We start from the raw sequence: 25,103 nt of genomic DNA on the forward strand, positions 1-25,103 counted from the left end.
AAACTACCACCATTAGTAATTATAAAGAACTAGACAAAGTGGCATAGACAATATCTGCAACATTATATGCTACTTTTTTTTTTTTACTAGAGGAACTGATTTAGTTATATCTGAGTAGGCGGTGTGCAGCAGAGTAGTTTCAATCAAAAAAAGTGTGCAGTGACTCAAAAAAGAGCTTCATAAAGACATGTTCTGGTCTCCTCAAAGAGAATGGTGGAAATCTCCTGCTTTGCAATAGGATGTGGACAAAGTACTTACTAATTCAATACTTCGAAATCTGTGGCTTGTAGTAATCTGTGTGCACAATGATTTATTTATTAACAGGAGCAGATACAATGTAGGGTAGTAGCAGAGTGGTTAGCCCTTTCACCTCACTGTGGAGAAGATCCCATGCAGGTTCGACTCCTGGACTATATATAGCTATACACATGTACCATTATGTTGAATGTTGTTTAAAATAACTGGTAATGTCTACTGTTTTGTCATTGGAAAAAATTATGTACAGGAATTTGGATCAATTTTAATTTACTGTTATGCATGACAAATGCTAATTTCCTTGATTTTTAACCACTGTGCTAGCGACATGGAGGTATTGATAGATGCACATTGTAAAGAATAAATACATACATGAATATATCAAATATGATAATCAATAATCAAAGAGTTATAATATTTTAGTGGTGTACAGCAGAATATGATAAAAAAAAAAAAAAGACAAAAAACTAGTTTAAAAACAGCGGAATAATCGTGCGGCTAGTGTCTCTAGGGCCATCACTGCTTGGTTGTTGTACACTGCTCCTGACAGATTACATTATGACCTATGTGTATTCCCAAAAATATCCATATTTCTGTCTTCCTTTAACAAATTTAACAAATCGTCAGTTCTACCTGCCGGAGTCTAAGAACCATGGTTGTTCAGTCCATATTTACTTCTATATGTCAAACTGCAGGTGTCCAGTAATGGCCAGGGAGCTGTAAGAGTCAGGAGCAGGAGATAAAGAGATATTCCAGAGTGGGGCAGCAGAGAGTGACCATTGGGGAGAGGGGTAGTGAAGAGGGGACACTGGGGACAAGGGCAGAGGAGACATGCTATTGAGACATATACTTTGCAGCTGATGTCATCCATGTTCCCTGGGGGGGGGGCTCTGCTCTGCTCTGTCAGAAGCTCTGTTAGACTTTAATCTAATCTATATTTTAACGCAGTTTTTAGTTAGTCACTGTCATCTTTTTGTTGAAAATCAAACACCTAAACAGGACCATGACCACTTGTATTGATCATAGGCAAATAAACATGTGTTGTTTAAATTAATTTTGCATTTTTTTTTTTTCATTTTCGTTAGGGTTGGAGTTGTCCCCTCTAACCCTAACCTTTTTAACAGTGTTTTAATGGAATTTTTTGGATTGCTGTGGCTTTAATTCCCCTTTAAACATGTTTTTGGTCACTTTGGGATTAATGTCTATTGGGAAAATGCACATTATTTTGGCACTGCTGCTCCCTCTGCCATCAGCAATGGGAATGAGAAATGGGAAAATAAACAAAACTGTAAATGCTATGCTAATACAACCATGCATTTGGTATGAAAATAATTTGACCGCAAAATAATTCTGCTGCTAGTTTATGGACTTTAGAATTGTGCAGGAGTCCAAAGTTTTATCTGGCATTTTTGAGGATCAGAAAGGATGATTTTAATCATAATAATGCCTTAGATTTATGCTCTACAGCAGGGGTGTCAAACTCAAATACACAGTGGGCCAAAATTTTAAATTGAACAAAACCGCGGGCCAAGGTTGAACAAATGAACCTTTTAATATGGAACCAAACAAGTTTGGATTTAACAATGAATATTGGACAAGCAAGGCTTATATAACTTTAAAGTGCAGGCATGCAAAATCGAGTTGCTAATAATACTAATAATAATAATAGTAGTAGTAATAATAATAATAATAAAACATATCAATGGCATATTAAATAAGATTTAAAAAAAAAATTGAATGCCTCCTTTCTGTTTGCAGCCTTCTGAGTTAAATGTGAAAATTAGCTTCTTACACAGGCTAATAAATTTGAAAATAGAATAACATAACAACTATGAATAAATCAACCATTCAGGCCTTGGAGTAGCAAGAAAAAGTGCATAGAAAATGTATTTACTGCTAATTTTGTGACACACTGATCTACTCTGATGCGCCCAAGCCAGATACCTGGCATCTTTTCTTGGATGCCAATTCATCAGTGTCGGGGCTCAGGGTTTGAGCTGAAGAAACCTTCATTATTGAACAAAGGTGTTCATCAGTTAGACGTCTCCTGTGAGACGTTTTCGTCATCTGCATTGAGGAGAAAAGTTGCTCACATAGGTAAGTGCTACCAAACATGGAGAGGTGCGGAGCTGAGGCATCATGTCAGGGATGAACAGTGGAAACTGTGCGGCCCCAACAACATCAAACTTTGACTTCAGCGTTTCATCACACTGGAGTTCAATCAGCTCCATTTGGAGGTTGGTCTGCCTCTGTCCTAATCGCCAAAACAACAGCAGAGGATTATGGGATTTGTAGTATAAGCGGTGAATGCGGTGTTACAGCGTTGCCACCGTATAATACTGGCGGGCCAGCTCTAATATTAATTTGAAATTGCCTTGCGGGCCAAATATAATTACCCTGCGGGCCAAATTTGGCCCGCGGGCCAGAGTTTGACACCTATGCTCTACAGGCTTATTGAAGTCCCTCAAAGCGCTCCACTGTAGTCATTCATTCACACCATACACGGTGATGGTAAGATACTATTGTAGCTACAGCTGCCCTGGGGCAGACGAACAGAAGCAAGGCTGCTAATCTGTGGCATCGGCCCCTCCTACCACTACCACTCACTCATGCACACACCACATTCATGCTAAGCAATGCAGGTGAAGCCTCTTGCCTAAGGACAGAACAAGAGAACGGAAATTGATCCAATCGGCCACTGTGTTAACCTCTGAGATTAATGGATTAATGAAACAAAGGGGACAACAATACAGAAAAAAAATCTGTAAAAATACATTGGGACATATGTATTCTTACTGTGAATGAGGTTGTCTCCCTGCAGATCTGACCTGTAACTTGGCCTAATGGCTTTTCTCCATGGATATAGATAAGTTTAATGCCTGTGAGACATTCGAAGCATCTTCATAAGACGATGGAACCTTCACCAGAAAGAAAATATTATAAAAATTCTGTGAAAAGTTTGAGAACCTTGATTCAAAATACTGAGACATATTATTGCAGTAAAAAACAGTTGGTTTATGACATTTCAAGGCAGTCAAACCTTACACAATGTTGTGCGTCACTCAAGTGTCCCTCCACTGTTACCCCACACCAAAGCAAATAGTCCCGCTGCGTCTGAAAAGTCAGTGGAGCAGTGTGATGAGACAGAATTTCCATGAGGCGAGATACAAGATTAGGTCCCTAAGAGTGAGACAAGGCAAAATTTTGATAAAATACGTTGTTTGGTTCAGTTTATAATTTTAGAGTCTCATTTTTTTCACTCTACTGAATACCTTTTCTGTTATTGCAGCACTGCTTTTTGGAACTATGGCTTCTTAAACAGTTAAATTAGCATTCTTTATCCTTTTTTTGTCCAATCCAAATGTAAACATACAGGGAAAAATTCTCACAAGATCATATTTCTTATGTGTGTGCACAATCTTGAGATCTTGTGGCATAAGATCTTGTCCCATCCCTAGAAGTTATGTTTTACAACTTTATGTAGAATACATTTTATTGCAATCATGTTTTAGTCAGTTAGTGTAGTCTGATTTGTGTCTGGTGGCACTTGGAAATCTAATATTTATTATGGCGACTCCTGACATGAAAGGTTTGAGAAGTTTGATTCAAGATAAGAACATATTGGTGAGGTGCAACTTAGACAGTTGGTTAATGACATTTCAATGCAATCAAACCTTAAACAATGTTGCGCGTCACTCAAGCGTCTCTCTGCTGTCTTGTTACCCCACACCAAAGCAAATAGTCCCGCTGAGTCTGAGGAGCCGCGTTTTGACGAGTTTGTCAGCAACCGCCCCCGATCTCACCGCCTGACCCACCCCGTCACCGGCCCGTCAGCGCACACAAACCCAAAGACAAAGACACCAAGCCTCATTTGAATAAGGAGAATGTCATAATAGCGACAGGTTAAGAAGTGCACAAGATGGCCGCCCGCAGGAGTCCTGGAGCAGGGGAGGGGGGTCGGGGCGGTTCGGAGGTCGGGCTCCTTTGGCCTGGGGTTCGGCTGTGGGTGCGCCTGGGCTGTCACGGGCGTCATGTGCCAGAGAGGGGAGAGCGCGAAGGGTTAAACTGATTAGAATGGCGTTGTGTTTTGGAGGAGTGGGGTCCCGATGACAAAAGTGCGACTCAAAGATGTGTATTTCTGCATCTGCCACCTCAGCTTCAGACGTACAAAAGTCAGTTTGAGAGGGCTGACACTTGCTTTTCAAATAGAGTTTGTATGTGTTGAAAAGTTCAGATCTGCTGCTCCAAGGATTGTCCAAATTGAACTATGTGCATCTTAGACTCATGACAGGAGTTCAGCTGGTTTAAGTGTGACATTCAAACATGATGGGAGGTGATGGCAAATGGTTAGCTGGTTTCTTCTTCTCTTCTCTTCTTTTATGTCCGATGGAGGAATAACTTTTGATTACTTTTCTTTAAAAATAAATCACTTTTAAAGCAGACCTATCATGCATTTAGAGCATATTAACAGCTTTTAACCATGTTATAGTTATTTCCCCTCACGTTTTTCTCACCCAAAGTTGTATCTGGAGTGACTTGTGCATTTTTGAGCAATCTTTAATCGCTTATTTTGAAGACGCCATTTTGCTGATCAACTCCCGTTTTCACCACCACTGTCATACAGCCACTGCTCTGTAATAACTTCATTCTCCAATTTTATTTTCTTTACCAGCATTGTGTAGTCTTTTTGGCACAAATGAAGAAAAAAACAAAACAAAACTGCTACACACTATGGCAGGGGTGTCCAAACTATGGTCCAGGGGCCAAATGCAGCCCTGAGACCGATTTTTATTGGCCATCAGACCTTCTGTTGAACTGGCCCAATTGATCATAATCAGTACTTTTTATGGCAAATCTGAGTAATCCTACCAATATAACCTAAATAACATCACACTGCATTGTCATACAGACTTAATAATAATATTTCAAGCCTTATTTAAAGTATGTTAAATGCTGAATTATCCACTGTACTGACTACTGGTCTGTGGCCCTCTGTGTCAAATATTTTTCAAGATATGACCCTCAGTGAAAAGAGTTTGGACACCCCAGTGCTATGGGGTTGTGCAGATATCCACAGGAGGTGCCGACAACTGCACATCTCTTTATTGTGAAGACGTTTACGGCGACGTCATCTCACATTGGGCACGACAGTTTTCTAACATGGACATCAGGAGACTTGTTTATTTTATTAAGTCGTTTTAGAGGAATATTGCGATTTATAATGTCCAAATTATAACATAATAATCCACGTGTGTCAATGATAATACCTACATAGCAGACTCAAGCATATATGTCTTCTTTAAGAACTTTTAACCAGTTTATATTTAGAGCGATTCATGCATGTTTGAGTAATCTTGATTCTTCAAATTCTTCCAATTACATTCATTTTAATTATGAATCTGATGACAGTTACTCCTTAAGTTACTAATACTTGAGCAGTTGGCTTCCCACATATTTTTTTTTTACTTTTACTTCTTTTTTACTAACTTCTTGGACCACTACTTTGTACTTTGACTTGAGTAATATTATTTTTACTTGAGTACAGATTCTGGCTCCTCTATCACCTCAGGCCTTCTCCTCTTCTTCATTGCTCTGCTCTCACTCATCTCTGCATGAGAAACCAACATCCCTGACAACTTCTCCAACTATCCAAGCTCTCTGGAGATCTCAAGCCATGCAGCGCTGCCAGAAAACTGCGTGGGAATGCTCCTGGTGGGAAGGGGAAGGCACTTTTAATTGTTTTTTCTACTTTTTTCTGGAATTACACACTGGGAAAAAATGTGATTGTTCCTTTATTTGTGTTACAGCGTAGATTGTCTCAACTCTGGGTGGTAGCAAGCAAAAAGAGGCTAGTGAACTAATGTCTAATGTTTTGGAATGGCTCTCCAAATTATGCATATTAATTCTTGTTTTGTTTGAAATTAATCACTGGCTTTGGAGGTTAAGATTGCATTGCTTTGTGTGTGAGTAGATATTTATAACATTATGGGGACTTGCTTCACTTATGGGGACAAAAACAAGTCCCTATACCTTAATTATTAGATCCCCACAGTTTAAATATGTGTTAAATTATACATTAAATAGGTTAATGATTAGGTTTTGTTTTTTTATTGTCTTAAAAATGTGAAAAATGTAACAATGTAATTTCATTTTAAATGGTTTGCAGTGATCTAAAGTTTTGTCACACTTTCCTTATGCATTCTGAGAATCCTAATTATTCACACAATGAGTTATAAGCACTTTTCACAGGTTTCAGAGACCAGAGTGGCTTTTTGCTGTGATGATGAGTTAGCATGCTAACGTGTAGTTCCTGATTATAAGACCATAAAACATGAGGAATGAAATAGCCACTCCATAAGAGGATGTACCAACACTTTGTGAGAGTTCCTCTGGACCCCAGTCCGCCGTACATCTCCATCTTAAAGCCCCTAACCACTCCTTTGAAGATAGTGAGGTTCAGAATCTTACTCAAAGAAAAAAAAAATGGTTCGAGAGGGGAGGTAAGGAAGCTATTTTTGTTAGAAAAGACAGTCCATCCTTGAACTAAGACATTACCTGTCTCCAATGTATAATTCCATCCTCAGACCCAAAGTATACAAAGGAAACAAAGAGAACAATAGATCAAGCCAGTAAGGCCATTAAAGGTTGAATGGAGGCCATTAAGGCTGAAACTGTAAACAATAGCTGTTTACAGGTTCAGTGTAGTTAGCTCATCTCTTCAGATAGATATAAGGCAGTGTTTACAAGCAATCTGACCAGAACTGAAGAAACGGCTTGGATGAGCAGCGAAGCGTCTTCACTCCTACAACATTTTGTCCAGTTGGCAGATTTAACTTTGGCTTTTACTATGACAATAAAATACGCAGACAGGATACAGCAGAAACACTTTGAAAAAAATTCACTACAGGGCTTTTAAGGTTGGACAAATAGGTTATAGTTAAGATCAGGCTCCAGGAAATGAATGGAAGTCAATGTAATGTCCTCAAGAAGCATGAAAACCCAACCGTCTGTGTGTGTGTGGACCGGCTAACCTGCCTAAGTCCAGCTGAGCAAACATAGCCTCGTCTGGAAGTTAATTTGGACGATGGTTTCCCAATGAACTCATTTGAGGAAGTTGAGATTTGGGGTCAGGAGAAGAGCAGCGGTATTTACACAGCACATGTTTGTTTGTGCAGAACGCCGTGGGGTAAATGAGGGGGAAAGACACGACCAATTGGCAAAAATGATTTCATTGGCTCTCACCAGTAACGTGTAACTTGAAATTATTGAATTTTTGACCTCCTGAACATCGCCAGAAAGTCTCACATGGGGGCATAAAAATGATAAAGAAAGTTTATAAAATGAGCATCATGAGAATGTCCGATGTCCACAGGCTCAATAGTGCTGCCTAGAAGTGGACAGCTACAGGACAGGCAAATTTTGGCATAAACTAACAAAATTAGGAACAGTGTCTACGACTGAAATGAAGCACTGCACTGTCATGAGCAGGATTACCATACTGGATCAAAGTTTTGACACCACGTTGACTGTGATTTTATTTGAACAAACTCGTCCTAGGTTTTTGGTCCATATGAGCTCAGATTTAGGACATAGTCCAGAGATACTGAAATTCAGATATCAGCCTTTTTAAAAATACATTTTATGTTTTTTGTGTAGCAGGTCGGCATTTACTGTTTCTTCAAAGACTCACAATATTGTGTGATCCAGGGCTGCATATATTGGTCTAATAATCAAATGGCCAGTGTAAACTATAGTGCCCTCTACCCTATAGACGAAACACCAACATTATCTGATTGGTATGAAACTTGAGGATTAAATTATATGCATTAGCCGAAAATAAATAAATAAAATCTATTACACACATACAGTATTTTTTACAGTTGTAAACAATCTTATATACTACTCGTATACTTAGTCCACCTGGATTTAAATCTTGCTGACACTGATAAAATTAATAATTTACACTTAATGCTCAGTGCTATAGTGGCACCTATAGAGCTAGGGAGATAAAAAAAAAAATGCATCAACAGAAATTGAAATTTTGCAGAAAATTCCTCTCTGTGCCTCTGATCATAAAATATAATCCATGCCCTAATTTTTATAGTTTTGGCTCTAGAGTCGTCCAGACCACCCATTAAAAGTGAACGGCGCCGTGATTCAAATGACCCAACGGACAGGCCCCTCTAAACATTAACCAAAACACATAATAATTCATTCACATAACAATATTTTACAATTTCTACATGGTCCACATAAAATAGTTCTACAGCACCACCTTTTAACTGACCTCAATGGGGCGTGAGACACATGTACATAAAACATGTGAAAACAACCCTAAAACAATACTGGAGCAATACTCTAGACTCTATTCACACCCTACGGGCTTTAGTCAGATTAAAACAGACAGAGTTCGGTTCCACTCAAAGCAGAGGCCCTTGTGATTCAGAGGCAGTCGTCATTCAGAGGTGATCGTGATACAGGGACAATCACGAGTCCAAGGCAGGCACAAGGGGCTGAACGAGCGCACAGTGGAGAGGGCCATCATCGCCGCTTGCAGCTTTAATAAACAGAATTATAACATAACTGGGTTTGAAGACATGTATTCTTGTTCTTTTGACTGTGCCATCTGATAATAATGATGCAAATTCTGTTATAGTGCTTTTGGGTAAGGCACATAGTTTACACCTTCTGTTCAGTTCAGCGAGTGGCCACTGGAAGCACAGGCCTGAAGGTGGACTGGTGGTGGACTGGTCACCCCATGTGTAACACCAGGCTGTGTTTATTTGGGGATCAATAAGTTTCATTGATTTGAACTCATATATCAGCAAATTGGTTGTAATATGCAGAAAAGGCTTTAAATAAGAACTGACTCCACACTGATTTCTGAAAGTTCCAGTGTCCAATAAGGTCATCAGTGGTGCAACCTTAGCAGACGTGGGTAGTAGAGTAGAGTTAAAATTTGACTCAAGTAAGACTACTGTGACAAAGTAGCAATACATGACATTAGCAAGGCATAACATAACATATTTGGGAAACTATAACTCAAGTATGGAGTGACTGTAACAGTAACTGGGAAGAGGAACCAAAACTTTCACACAAGAAAGAGTACTATTACACTGTACAATATATTACTCAAGTAGGACTACTGTTACATTGCCAAATATTGAAGTAAAAGTAAAAGTATGGTGTCTTGAAACTACTCAATTTTAGTTACTTGTGGTGAATGAATTCCTATGAATGAATTTTCTACCATTTCCCCAAACATATTAAATAGAAACGCACTTCCTGATCTAACATCTCGTCGCTGATAAACACAAAATGGTGGAATCAGCTGGTCTCAGTGTCCATTTCAACTCATTTCATATGTCAAATTAATGCACCCATGTCATCAGGCTCAAACTTCATTCGGGCGGCTGTAGAGCACTTGATTCCCCGTAGTCGAGTCCGCATGAGCAAATAGTCCCGAGCACTTCACCATGTCAGTTAAGCATCTTTGTTTGGTGATGGACAGAAAGGAGCTCCCATTGTCCAGCTACAATGAGGCACTATTCTTACCCCAGATAACCATAACAAAGTCAAGGCAGGGGGCTGTCAAACTTCTAAAAGCACCAGTGTCCAACCAAAAGCATTTACATATCTGTCTTTGTCACTGAGGCCGAGCGTGAATAAGTCATAGCCATTCAGAATAGTCTCATGACAGCCACTCGCATTTCTGAATCTCATAATTCCATCGTGACAACACTTAGAATGGCTTATTACAATGTTTGCATATTCAGATTATAGCGTGCTGTAATGGGTCGGGTTCACGTGATGCTGTAATGATTTAAACTGTCCATATGGGGCAATGAAAATGAGTTGGAGAAGATCAAATATGCATGAGATCATTTACTGTTTAATTGTCAACAGATATTCTGACTTGGTCTATTGTTAAAGGTTCTATATTACACAAAATTGACTCTTGTGACCTTTAAGTCTTGTTAGGATGCCTTTACCTCATCAAAAACAGACCTGGAGTTGTGTTTTGTTTCATTCACACATGTTTGAGCAATCCTCTTTTATTAGTCACTTTACATCTCCAAAGCTCAAAATGTTCTGTTCTGCCTTGTGACATCATGCAGTGGTAGTTATAAAGTTAACAGCTCCTTTTACTTTGTACAGTAGAAATGGGCAATTCCAGGACAATTGCCTCATGACATCACAAGGTGGAACAGAGTGTTTTCTGTTTGAGAGAAGAACTCAGCATACATTTGCAAGATTTGTGTGTTAAACATGTGTGAATGAAACAAAACACAACTCTTGGTATGTTTTTGATAAGGAAACAACATAAGAACAGAGATCAGAAACCAGTGTAATATGGGGCATTTAATATAGTATCTGGGACAATACACATGAAACAAGAACTGATATAAAGTTAAGTACTGTAACTCATTCATTGCAAGGCATTTAGTCGAAATGTATTTCTCAATAGAAAAAGGAGCTTGTTGATACTTTGAGGTTGATGTCATCAACATTCCCTGGGGTGTTGAGTTAACTGGAGGCACTGTTCTGTCTGAATCTCTGTTACTCAAGTTAGACTTTAATATGAACACTGTTTTAACACAATCTCACAATAACTCCCACTCCTCAGACTTTCGCTCAATATTAGATACTTTTTGCCAAGATTTTTATAGGAATTAGTCCAGGGTCGCTGAATAGAAGTCTGAAGTTATGTTGTTGTTTTGAAAGCAGGGGGGTCTGGGTGTCCTCTCCCAGGATGTTTCGAACAAAGCAGAAAAAAAGTTATTTCCTGCAGTCTCTAAAACTCAAAATTGCTGTCATTCACTCAGACTGTAGGCTACTTCTCTTCAAGATTCAAATGGGGCCATTATTTATTATAACAACCCTGTGGCGTAGTTGAGGTTAACCTGTGCTTTGTATGCTGCTGATATTTCACTGACATTAGTGGTTCTGTGTGGATCCCCAGCCTTCTACTGCCTCTGTGTGCTCCACCAGTGCTCTCCAACGCCCCCTGTATGTGAGCTGCAGCCTCACACTGGACTGCAGAAAGAAATACTACAGCCTGAAACCTTTGTCAGGACAGCTGGCCTCAGGTTTGATGTTGCTTCTATAAGAATTCAACTGAAATGTGGAGAGGAATGTGCCGCTGTGGATCTGGATCGCAATGTTAGTTTATGTTATGTGCCGTTTGTGCTAAAATAAAGACTGGCTAAATGTTTATGGGCTATAGAACTGTTCCCAGATTTTTTGATTTTGCACCATGTACTGTTAATGATCAGCCGTGGAGCCGTGGATCACCTACTTGGACCTCTACTGGTGACTACATCTAACACACAGTTATTTGAATGATCACTAACTCAACAAATTTACAGCTTGAATATCCATTGGTTCAACATTATACTAACATTTCAATTTGAGATGTGATGACACAGTATCGACCTATTGTGTCTATTCTATCTTCTTCTATCTATCTCTATTTATCAAAAGTCCTACAAATGGCATCAGGTGGAAGTCATGTGACCGTAACCCATGCATTGTCTTTGTTTAACGCTCTTGTGCTAATGTCTGTTTCTGTTTGTATAAATCCAGGGTAAAGCAGGCAGAACACTCATTTAGCTGGTGTTTAGAGTGTGTACATGGCGCCGGAGCACAGAGCACAGCAGGAGGCAGATTAGCTCCCAGGACGTCAAGCTAACAAGTGGCTAATGCTCCGCCTGTTCAGCACGACCAGGGCGCTAACAGGGATAAACACAGCAGCCAGAGGAGGAAATAGCGCAATGGTAAAGATATATTAGGTATTTTACTTCTATGGGATATTAACTGCTAAACGTAACATATTTAGATCACTGTGTTATCTTTTATTGTTTTGAAAATGCCGTATTTGCCGAAAACGTATTAACATGTTTTATAAGTTTCACGCTTAAATCGCTCTGAGTCTGCCCTTCATGCTGAGTCACTCCCCCTTCAGAGCACTATCACACCACAGTCGTTGTGCACCCCCGTAATGAAACTGCTGCACATCACATCAGGTTAGTCAAGTTGTTGTGTAGTTTTGCGTCACGTTTTTGTATATTTGTGGAGAATTGTTGTGCAGAAGCATGGATGATGTAGGCTTGTAGGTAGAGCATTGGACAGACTTCAGATATCCATAAGGAGGTTTGAATAGAGCCTGGCAGAGATCGGTAAAATACTCATGGATGGATGACATTTAAAACATGATCAGACATGTTTTTGATGAGGGAACAATGTTATAACATGGTACAAAGCTAAAAAAAAAATACATCCATCCATTTTCTTCCACTTATCCAGGGCCGGGTTGCGGGGACAGCAGTCTCAGCAGGGACTCCCAGGCTTCCCTCACCCCAGACATGTCTTTCAGCTCCCCCGGTGGGTGGAGGAGCAGCGTCTCTACTCCGAGCTCCTCCCGTGTCACCGAGTTCCTCACCCTATCTCTAAGGGAGCGCCCAGCCACTCTGCAGAGGAAATCAATTTCAGCCGCTTTTACCCGTGATCTTGTACTTTTGGTCATAACAATAAACTACAAAACAATACACTACAACTTCACAAACCTGATGTGATGTTCAGTAGCTTCATTAGCGGACTGCATGCTGATTGTGTTGTGATAGTGCTCTGAAGGGGGAGTGAGCAGAGAAGAAAGGGGGGGACTCAAAGTTACAAAAACGAAAGTGAAATGTGTTAATACGCTGTTTTTTTCATTATAACATAATGATCTAAATATGTTATGTGTTAACAATTACAGCCCCATCGAAGTGTAATATCCCCTCTTTAAGTCCAACTCACACTGTCCTGTACCTTCAAGCACTGATGTTTGAAAGGCTAATGCTCAATTGTGTTTTGATAGATTTCCAGCAGGGCCCTTAACTTCAGGATCCCTACAGCGGCCCCCATAAACATCCAACTAAACGCTGCATTAACATTTGGGACAAAGTGGAAAAACAAAGAAACCCAGGAGTATCCCGTTTCACTCTCATTCTGAGTGTAACTGATTCCGAGAGGGAGAGGAAGAGAGAGAGCGGGAACGCCGTGGGCTTTGGAGCACTGCAAGACGGATTCTCCCAAATTCTAATTGGCCGACAGTTGATTTAATTGGTTTCCATTTGGACGACAAAAGAGAGCGGGAATAAGAGGGCGGGAGGGGCACACGCAGAGGGACTGATCACTTCCAACGCCGAACCGTGGGAGCTGAGGAGAGAGAGGGGGAGAGAGGGAAGAGGAGAGAGAGGAGAGGGGGAGAGAGGGAGAGAAAAGGGGGACGGGAGTGGAGAGAGAGTGAGAAATGGAGAAAGAGGGGAGATAGGGCGCTACGGAGAGAAAGAGAGAGAAAGTGAGGGGAGAGAAAGAGATGGGGAGAAAACAGGACAAAGAAGAGGGGTGTACTGTGCGGAGGGGAGAGAGGGGGAGGGAGGTTCGTGACTTAAGGGTGGGACGGGGGAGAGAGGAGAAGGAGGAAGTCAGGGGGATAGAGGATGAGTAAGGAAGGAGAGGGAAGGGGAGAGAGAAGAGAGAGTGGAGGGAAGAGATACAGAGGTGTAGTGAAAAAGGAGAGGGAAGAGAGAGAAGGAGAAGAAGGAGTGGGTGACCAGGGGAGCGGAGCATCTTTATTTGGAGAAGGAATCCATTTTAGAACGTGGTCTGAATGTGACAGGAAACAGAGGGGACAGGGGGGTCAAGAGAGACAAGTCTAAACAGTGACCACTAATATTATTTCTGGCCTTACATTAAAACACGTGTAGTTTTGTGGTTAAGGAGGGGGTATTTTACTTCTATGGGGTATTAACTGCAAACACATAACATATTTAGATCATCATGTTACCTCTTAGTGTTTTGAAAATGCTATATTTACAGAATCAACGTATTCAACACTCTGAGCCTCCCCTTCAGCGTGCATCCTGCTAATTAAACTACTGCACATCACATCAGGTTTGCCAAGTTGCTGTGTACAGTTTTATCATGTTTTTGTATATTTATGGAGAATTGTCATGTGGGAGCACGGGTGACGTAGGCTTGTGGACTGAGCATTGCACAGAGACTTACAGCTAATCACAAAGAGGGTTCAAATAGAGCCCTGGGGAGATTGCTAAAATGTGCTTGGATGACATCTAAAACCTCTTCAGGCATATTTTTGATGAGGGAACAACATTAAAACATGGCAGAAAGCTAAATTTGGACAATGATCATAATCAAAAATGTACTGTGGCCATCATCAGAACTAGTGTTGAAAATCAGGTACTAATCAATACTAAAATTAGTGTTAGTTAGTTAGTATTGAAACTGGATACTCATTGAGCAGGTATCAATACTGAAAAAGTCACATTCACAGGACACAAATGAAGCTTTCCTGAACAGTTTTAGAATGATCTTGAGCTGTATCAGAAAAAAATATAAGACCACATACACTATAAGGCCACATGGTGATATAAAAGAAAGTACTATTGTTTAATGTTGAAAAAGTCTATAAAGAGGGTTTTTATCATCATCGTGGTATCAGAATCTGCATTGAGTATCAAGTCTATCCCTTAGTATCGAGTTTTAAGTTTTAGTATTGTGACAACACTAACCAGAGCTTGAACTTGTCTCTTCTGTGTGTGTGTGCTTGTATTGTGTGCAGATGAAGAATGCCCGGCCTGGTATGGAAGAGTACCCGCCTGCTTAGCTCGGGGGGATCCAGGTGTTGCGGTGTTGTGGCTGGTTTGTGTAGAGAGAGAGAGGAAGGGTGGGGGCAGGGGCCACATGACCTGGGGAGAGTGGAGAAGGTGGGGGTCCTCGGGGGACCTATATGCTGCTTATCTCTTCCTACACTTTTACTTCTCTTCGCAGTACTTCCTTTGTCTCTCTGACTGTGAGGAGCACTACTTCATCTGTCCCTCTGCCTGTGAGGAGCAGTACTTCCTCATATGTCCCTCTGCCTGTGAGGAGCAGTACTTCCTCATATGTCCCTCTGCCTGTGAGAAGGAGGAGCAGCACTTCCTCATCTGTCCCTCTGCCTGTGAGGAGCAGCACTTCCTCATATGTCCCTCTGCCTGTGAGAAGGAGGAGCAGCACTTCCTCATTTGTCCCTCTGCCTGTGAGAAGGAGGAGCAGCACTTCCTCATATGTCCCTCTGCCTGTGAGGAGCAGTACTTCCTCATATGTCCATCTGCCTGTGAGGAGCAGCACTTCCTCATATGTCCCTCTGCCTGTGAGGAGCAGCACTTCCTCATATGTCCCTCTGCCTGTGAGGAGCAGTACTTCCTCATATGTCCCTCTGCCTGTGAGAAGAAGGAGCAGCACTTCCTCCTCTGTCCCTCTGCCTGTGAGGAGCAGTACTTCCTCTGTTCCTCTGCCTGTGAGGAGAAGGAGGAGCAGTGCTTCCTGTGGCCATTGTGTTTTGTGTTCTGTGCTGACATGCACTTCAGACAGTGGAATAACCACAGCCCCATTCAGCAGAGTTCACTGTCATAAATCTGAGGATCCCAGCTGGATTTTATGTCCTCACTGTGTGTGACTGTATTAGATACTGTGCAACTCTCTGCAGTTTTATGCTTATGTTTATACTTAAACATGAGACCAGGCCTGATGATCGGCCCGTCCTATAGTCCAGGACAGCTAAGTATATTTCTATGGTTAATTTTAAAAGTTAACCTTAGCAATAACATTGTTCAGTGTTATCTAATCAAATCCATAGTATAAACGTAGATGTGTCTTTATTAAGTTAGCAGTGTTCAGTGTAGAAAAGGTAGATTTTAAATTATTCAAACTTTGGGACACCACCTCCCACACACACAGATGTCCTGGAACCTTCTTCAGGTGCTCCAGCTCTCCGAGGACGCTTTTGGCCGGAACACCTAAGATACAAGCAGTAAGTAACATTTCAATTGCAACAACAGACAAATGCACATGCACATATTTTATGGGTCACTTCTTAACTGCAACAACAAACATTTAATTCACCAATAAACATTTGAAAACTTTCTGATTCTGTCATTTTTATATGTTTACTTTAAGCTTAGGCCTATGAAATGGACTTGCTATTAGCTACAGGAAGGAAGATAGCGGTGGGATTTAAAACATTTTCTTCTTCCCACTCCTTTTCAAGCTTAAATAAATAAATGTGCATGAAGTGTACGGGATACATACATTCATTTATCTGCTTGGGGAAAAAAAGAAAAGAAAAATTTATTAATATTAATAATAATAATAATAATAATAAGTAGTAGTAGTAGTAGTAGTAGTTATATGTTGTATGTGCAGTGTCTTCTACGGGCTTCACTATTGGCAGGAACCTCTGTGATAGACCATGTCCTTCCATCAGGTTTGGTGTAGCATGATTGGAGCGAGCCCGAGCAACAAAAGTCTACAAGGTTCAGGGCACTCAAGGCACCAACAAAAACCTGGGATGGTCAGATCCAGATGACCCCTGACCCAAAGGAAGAGGCCACAAGCAGAGTCAGAAACACTGGGTTGGGTCCAGTGGTGGATGAAGTACTCAATTGTGTTAAGTAAAAGCACAGGTACAGAGAAAAAAGTTACTGAAGTAAAACTATCACATGAAAAAATCTACTTACGTTAAAGTACCCATTTTAAAATGAACTTCAAGAGTAAAATGTAAACCTATTTCAAGTGTTGTTAAATGTAGAGATATTGATTAAATAATGATACATATTGGGGTCAACAGTAGCAAAACAAATCAATTTCTTATGAATTTTGTGTATTTATGTTTGTTTGCTCAAAGCCGAAGCCTGAACTCATAACTTTTAGTCAGGATGTTACCACGAACATTGGAGAAAAGCGAAAAATCCCCTCAAATCATATGAAAAGTACTTTTTGTTCTTCTGGCCAGTCAAATTTACCTCATCACAAGGGCAGTTACCTAAAAAGTCTACTTAAATACAAGTACTTTACTACTTGTACTTCTTTATCCTCCATCACTAGTTGGGTCACGGTTCCACCAGGTGCACCAGCAGAGCACACTGCCTTATATCCATTTACATGATAGGCAGTGTCCACCAGTAATCTGACCAGAATTGAAGAAGTGGCTTTGATGAGCAGCGAAACATCTTCACTCCTACAACTTTTTGTTCAATTGACAGATTTAACTTTTAGCTCTTACTATTGATCAGACCTGGATGACTGAGGGATTACACAGACATCTTTGTTTATTTTATTTTATTTAAAGAAGACAATTTATGTGGCAGTAAAAACGAGGATTGATCCGCAATATGGCGTCTTGAAAATAAGTGATTAAAGATGCACGAAACACTCCAAAAAACAACTTTGAAAGGGTAAATGAGAGGTGGAAACAACTATAACTTGCTTAAAAGCTCTGAAAAGTCAATTTTGCAGAACAGGTTTGCTTTAAAAGTATTAGATAATTACATTACCTCTATTTTTTTACATCTTAGGCCCTTGCTTTAGAACAGTTCCCACATTCGCCCCTTACTCCCCTCAGAGCCCTAAAGTGTTATCACGACGCCGTTAACCACTCTGCCAGCTTTCTCCTCCACTCCTCTTCCCTTCCTCTCCCACTCCCAGCCTCCCCTAATCCCCAACAGTGGATGACAAGCCTGCCCTCACCTTGCCCGCCACTTAAAGAAGCAATCTTTCAGAAAGTCCCCCGAACGCCCATGTCCGCTTGGCGCTGAGTGAGAGAGAACCTATTGCAGATGTAAATGAATAGATGCATATCACAGCTAATCCATTGCTTTGTAGTCACGGCCACGCACAAAGCCTGCCTAATTTCCCCCGCACTCCCTTTTCGTAGCCCGCACCCTATCGATCGGCCATAATTGAAGTGTACTTGATAATCCGTGAGGCAACAGGGAGAGGAGAAGAGGAGAAGAGGAGGAAGGAGGAGGGGGGAAGAGACAGACCCTCCAACCCGAGTCGATGCACAGAAAATGGGGCTTCTGAGGCGCGGAAGAGGGGGTGGTCCTGGGGGTTTCTAATGTATGGGCGGGCCAGGCTACACCCCCTCACGGCTCCTTCTCAGCTGATTAAACTCATTGAGAGGCAGACAAGTGGAACAAATAGATATAAAGGTTTGGCTGGCAGCTTACAGGCATTCAGATTTCTTCATTGAGACGAGACGAGGCGGGCCGCACGGTGGAGCTTTGGTGCTAGCTAGCGCAAGTTAGCCGCAGAAGGCGTACATATAGGTCTCAGGTGGGAATAGGGGAGTGAATAGGCACGTTTTCAGTCAGTAAGTGTGTGTTTTAGTTAAGAGGGAGTGTGCAAAAGGCTGACGGGTTCTATGGGGTAGTGAATGCGCCCATAGTAAAGCAAAGGTTTTCATGTTTTTCTAATCCTGCCTTGGTTTGGTGGGATAGTACCTGTAGTAAATATGTATTATAGCTTTGCATTAGTAAAGTGGCAGTTTGTGGAAAGAAAGTAGAGAAGGAAAGTACAGAAATACAGGCAGTAGCGGTTACTTTGTAAAACTGAATCCCTCTACCTATGTCATCAAAACTGGAAATTCCGTTCAAAATGTGGGAACAATTTATGAGCAAAGAAGGGACGTACATTTATCAAAATAAAGGCGTTGTCATTTACTTTTATTAGTGTAATTATAACTATTGAGCAGTTTGGACAAGTTTTGGACCTTGTTATTATGGTTTCGAGGTGACAGTTATGGGAGAACCTCTATGTGTGTCTTATATGCTGCCCATGTCAAACCAGGAAGTAAAATTATGCAGGAAAACTACAAAATAAATAAATAAATAATAATAATAATAATAATAATAAAAATAAAAAAAAAATTTTTAAAAAAATGGTTTTGGGGTTTTGTTATTATTTATTTTTATTTTTATTTTATTATTTTTTTTTCATATATTTCAGTTTGATCAGGTGTCCTTTCAATAGCATGAGAGGAAACTGAACGGCATATTGGACTTATCTGTTAAAAATGTAGGCTTGTATTAAAATGCTTAAATTATGATTGAGCAATTACAATATGTTACTATATAACCTGCTTGTCTCCATGGAGATGTGATTGCTTTGCCAGAAATGTTACACAGTATGTTTTAATTTTGCTATTTTATTATTTTTTATTATTTTTAATTGCATGACAAATGTGTTTATAGACACTGTGTCATGCTGTTAAACAAAGAGTGCAAACCTTTAATTCTTTTATGGGGTCTTACATGTACGGTCATCTTCAAAGGTCCTATATTACATAAAATTGACTCTTGGGACCTTTAAACCATGTTATAATGTTGTTACTTCATCAAAAACACAGTGTGTTTTTTGTTTTTTTTTCATTCACACATGTTTGACTAATCCTGCATTATTAGTCTGTCTATATCTCCAAAGCTCAAAATGCTGTTTCGCCCTGTGATGTCATGGAGTGGTAGTTTTCATGCTAACATCTGCCTTTTACCTTTTTTTTCAGTAGAGATGGGCAATTCCAGGACTGAAATCATCCAAATGATTATAATGAAGGTGTTTAGAGTTTAAAAACACAGTGGAGCACTTCCTGACATCACAAGATGGAACAGAGTGTTTTCTGTTTGTGATAAGAACTCAGCCTAAATATACAGGGTTTGTGTGTTAAACATGTGAGAATGAGAAAAAAACCCACAACTCTGGGTATGTTTTAGATGAGGAAACAACATTGAGTGTCGATCCATCAACTTGTCTGCAAGGCATTATGGGAGGTGTTTTTCTTTTTTTTTTTGTGCTAGCTAGGTCATTTGGGGATATTGTTCAAGTTAGTTTCGGGCGCGTTGAAGGTGTAAACCCTGTGCTGTTTGTCAATCGATGACATCACAAGGTGGACCAGAGCATTTTGAGCTTTCGGGATACAGACAGACTAATAAAGTAGGATTACTCAACACGTGTGAAAGAAACAAAACACAACTCTGCGTGTGTTTTTGATGAGGTAACAGCATTATAACATGGCTAAAAGCTAACACGAGTCAATTTTGTGTAATACGAGCGGTAGAAGGAAGAAGAAGGAAGCATTTCACCCCCAACATGCTCATTTTCATTTTTTTACAGTGCAGCGCTGGCAGCAGCTTGCTTTGTCACTTGGTTTTTATTTGGATAATAGTGTTTACTCCGGCAATCAATCACACAAATTACACCAGGATTTAACAAAGGCACAAATGAGCGTTTCTTCCACCTTTTATCGCAGGATCTTCGGCGCCGGCCTATTTTTCACACCTGACTTTAGCTGCCTCCTCTTCCTCACATCGCCCATTAGCATAGCTCCTGTCTGCTAAACGGCACCACTTCACAGGCCAGAGATTAGCGTGCAAGTTGGAGATAAGTTATGCAGCACGTCAGCTATTACCTAATTGGAATAAATTATGGAGTGATAGATATGAGGGGAGAGGAAAGGGCTCGCGTGGAGTTTGCGCTGGGAGAATAATTGCGGCGGAATACTGGCGGGGGATAGAGTTAGCCGGGATCGCTTTTATTAACGTAACACCAACGGTAGAGTTATAAAGGCAGGCTAAAGATGCCGACATGCGATGAGGCATTATATGAGGTTATATAACTGTACAGCCACTGTGTATTATGATGCGACAGTAGCTCAGTTGATAAAGTGTTTGTCCACTACTGGGAAATGTTTTGCTATTTTTTGGCTATATGATAAGATTTAAGACGTAAAAAGGTTGCATAAATCACTTCTATGACTCATTACAGATGCAATATAAGGAGTAAAGTGTTTCATTCTGCTGTTTATTTATTGCAGGTCGTGATTTTTTAACAGTATGGTAGATTTAGAATAGTTTTTGGGGTTTAAATCTGCTCTTGGGTTATTGTGTCAGCGGCATAAATTAGTTTCAGTATTGTTTATCGGCAAGGGAAATTTTTTTGTAAAGCACAATCTGTACACAAGGGAATTCAAAGTGCTTTACAGAAAAAGAAAGATATTAAAATCACAATACAACAAATCAAACCATAAACATACATTTTCCGGAGTATAAGTCGCACTGGAGTATAAGAGCCACAAAATGCATAATAATGAAGAAAAAAACATATATTTCACATACAAATCACATCTGAGTATAATTTCAAACTATGAAAAAAGTGCAAATTATAGTCTGGAAAATACAGTAATCACAATTGCTCATCATAAAATCAACATTAAAGCCGAATGCCTGGATTTAAACATTGTCAAAGTATCAGACTGTCTCACATCCATATATCGAACTTCAAAATTTGTCCTTGGGCAAGACACTTCATCCACCTCGTCCCTCAGTGTCTGTGTACTCTGGTGTACGTGGTTTCTTGACGTAAAGAGCTTTGAGTGCCTTGAAGGTGGAAAAACGCTATATAAAAATGTGACCACTGACCATGATTGTAGCAGAAATGTAGTTGCTTGATGGAAAAGTAACAAGTTGACTGGAAAAAAAAAACGTATTGATTTATTTATCCATCCATTTTCTTCTGCTTATCCAAGGCAGGGTCACGGCTCTCTATGTAACTGCTGCAGTGCTCCTCGTCATTTTGATCTTAAAATGTTTGTGTTAACGTTTATAAATGTTTGTATGTTTGTAAATCAAGATATGAGCATTAATAATCAGGCGCCTTCTTTCCCCGAAGTCTCTCCCGCTAGCGTTAGCAACAGGTTTGATTGACAACATTATAAGACGTTACTTTCAACAGCCTCGCTCCGGATTGGCTCTTTGGTTGCTATGATACACATGCTCGGAATTCCAAATATGGACCTCAGCACCAAATTCATCCCTGTAACCGCTGGCCTCGATGAGCTTTTTTGTATATTTTCTACATTATACCCTCTGTGTCTGTTCTTAAAATTTCATAACAAAATTGAGTACTTCATAAACCACTTCATGTCTGCCTACGTAAAAGTGTAAACAAGGTGACATGCGTAAACGATAAAATTCCCATCTGCCTTTTTTTGTCGTTTTTACTTCACATTTCCATTTCATCCCTCTTTTTCCCACTCTCACCACGATTATGCACTTATAAAAGCACTGTTTTTCAGTTTCCATGTGGACATCTGTTTTGTGGACATGCAGAATGCGTCCTCCAGGGATGAAACCACAATTTATTTTACCCAAATTTCCGCTCACTCCAAAAACGTTCGAGATGATTTGGGAATGTCTAATCTCCGCCGCGTTTCCTGTCCCACATAAACAAGAGGGAAAATAGATAGATGTTTGCCTATTAATCATAAAAGCGTAGATATTACACCATTAAACTGTGTAACATCTGTTTTATACAAAGATACTGAAGAGGAATGAGCCATGAGATTTCAGCTATTACATAAACTCAGTGTTGTTCCAAAACATACTTATTTGGCTTTTGTTTATCCGTTATATTTTTAAGGACTAAATACTGACAAAACATTAAAATAATTTCCAAATTTTTTAAGAAACTGTTGTGAAAAGTGTGAGGTTATTATTATTATTATTATTATCATTATTATCATTATTATTATTGTTATTATTATTGTTATTATTATTGTTATTATTATTATTATTATTATTATTATTATTATTATTATTATTATTATTATTATTATTATTATTATTATTATTATTATTATCTGTAATCTATACAGAGACTTACTGTATATATTGGAGTTTTCTTGCCTATTTAGATTATCTCTTCTTGCCCCTTAATGCTTCGCCCCACCTCATGATGTCATCCGGAAATCCAGTTAGTGTTTTTTAATACGTTTCTAAGTCTCAGTGGTGGAATGTAACAAAGTAAAAGTAGTAAAGTACTGTGTTTAAGTACAGATTTGAAGAATCTGTACTTTACTTACATTTACTTTGACTTCACATTTGAGAGCAGTATCTCTACTTTCTATTCAGCTACATTTTTTTACTGAACTAAAAAGTAAATGTATTTTTTATTATAGTTTGAGACCTGCTGAAAAGGCTGAGGGTTTAATTTTAATACGGTCATAGTTTGAGCAATAAAAATACACAAATAAAAACTGCTAGAAAAAAAAACAAACATTGATTCAGTTGTTTCTGTCGAACAAAAATCAACACTAATCTATATCAAAATCACTACATTTGAAACCTTTTTACCCTTTTATTACTTTTTTTACTGATGCTTAATACTTTTACGAACGTAGATTTTTTCACGTGATACTTTTACTTTTACTTTTTTTTTTTTTTTGCTGCTGTATGTACTTTTACTTAAGTAACAAAACTGATTACTTTTTATTGTTTTTGTCATAATGTTCAGGACTGTTAAGTTATATCATACACATACTTTAAATTCCACAGTACAAATAAGACAAAAGTTCCCAAAATTATATAAATATATGGGGGCTTCAATTATATAAATATTGTAATACATGTAGGAATTTGTAGCACATTTTTGTTCCCATTGTTAAAATAACAGTGTGAGGTATTATGCACTGGACATACTAGATCAGACTGTCATAGAATCACTGTATACCTATACACCCATTTAAATCATTTTAATTTTAATCCAATATTATTTGTATTGCACATTTTACCAACACAAAGTCTCTAAAGTGCTGCATAGAGTAGGCACTTTATAACTGAACACACTGTTTACAATATAGCATGAAAAATAAATAAGCAAATTGATAAAAAGAACATTTAAAAAAAAAAGAAAAACTAACTAAAATTAGCAAGAGAAATTTTTATGAATAAAAGACAGTCAGAGGGACACACCATTCTCATGCTGGGTTAAAAGCCAGTGAGGAAAAGTGTAGTTTCATTCACACATTTAACACACATTTAACACAAATCCTGTATATTTAGGCTGATTTTTTCTCTAAACAGAAAATAGCTTGTGATGTCATGAGGTAATACAGAAAGTGCTCCACTGTGTTTTTAAACTGCAAACACCTTCACTAGAGTCATTTGGATCATTTCAGCCCTGGAATGGACAACATCTACCAAAGTAAAGTTAAAAAGTAGCGTGAAAACTACCACGCCATGACATCATAAGGTGGAACAGAGCATTGTGGGGGTCAGTCCATGAAGTGCTTTTAAAATTAACTCTAAAATAAATAGGAGCCAGTGCAATGATGATAAAATAAGTGTGATGCGTTCTCTATGATGTGTGCCACTTAAAAGATGTCCTGGATCATTTTGGACAAAGTGTAAGTGTGACAGGTTAGCTTGGCTGATACAGTGTACACCGCATTACATTATTATTTTAACCAAGACGTGCAGAGATAAACACATGGATCACCCACTCCAAATCACTAAAAGACGGGGCGACAGTAGCTCAGTTGGTAGAATGTTCGCCCACTGATCCAAAGGTCAGAGGTTAGAATCCTGCTCTTGACATAAACATCATTGGTAGAGCAGTCAGATCCTCTCACTGTTGGTGAATGCTGTTGGTGTGTCCTGGGACAAGGCACTTGACCCACCTCGCCCCCAGTGTCTGTGTACACCAGTGTATGAATGTGTGTGAATGGATGAGTGGTTCCTCGATGTAAAGCGCTTTGAGTCCCTGAAGATGGAAAAAACGGTATATAAAAATATGACCATTTACACCATTTGCCAAAAAATAAAATCGATTTGATTTTAGGACTGGATTTTATTAGCAATTAAATAAAGGTGGACTATGTAACGGTGGAGAGTACGCCACTAACAAAAGACCTTAAAGAAGACCTTGTATCTAGTTAAATCCATGATAACCCTGGATCATTATGTAATAATTTGCACATTTTAAATCACAATATTCCTCTAAAACGACTTAATAAAAGAAACGAGTTTGCTGGCTTCCTTGTTAGAAAACTGCGGTGCCCAATGGGAGCTGATGGTGCCTTAAACCTCATCACAACAAAGAGCCGTGGAGCTGTCAGATCACACTAGCGAGGAACAGTGCTGCCGAATCCAATGCATAACTTTGATTAAGAAAATAAAATTGAGAGTAGTGTG

The sequence above is a fragment of the Periophthalmus magnuspinnatus genome, chromosome 6 (assembly GCF_009829125.3).
Source record: "Periophthalmus magnuspinnatus isolate fPerMag1 chromosome 6, fPerMag1.2.pri, whole genome shotgun sequence".
In the NCBI taxonomy this organism is placed as follows: Eukaryota; Metazoa; Chordata; class Actinopteri; order Gobiiformes; family Gobiidae; genus Periophthalmus; species Periophthalmus magnuspinnatus.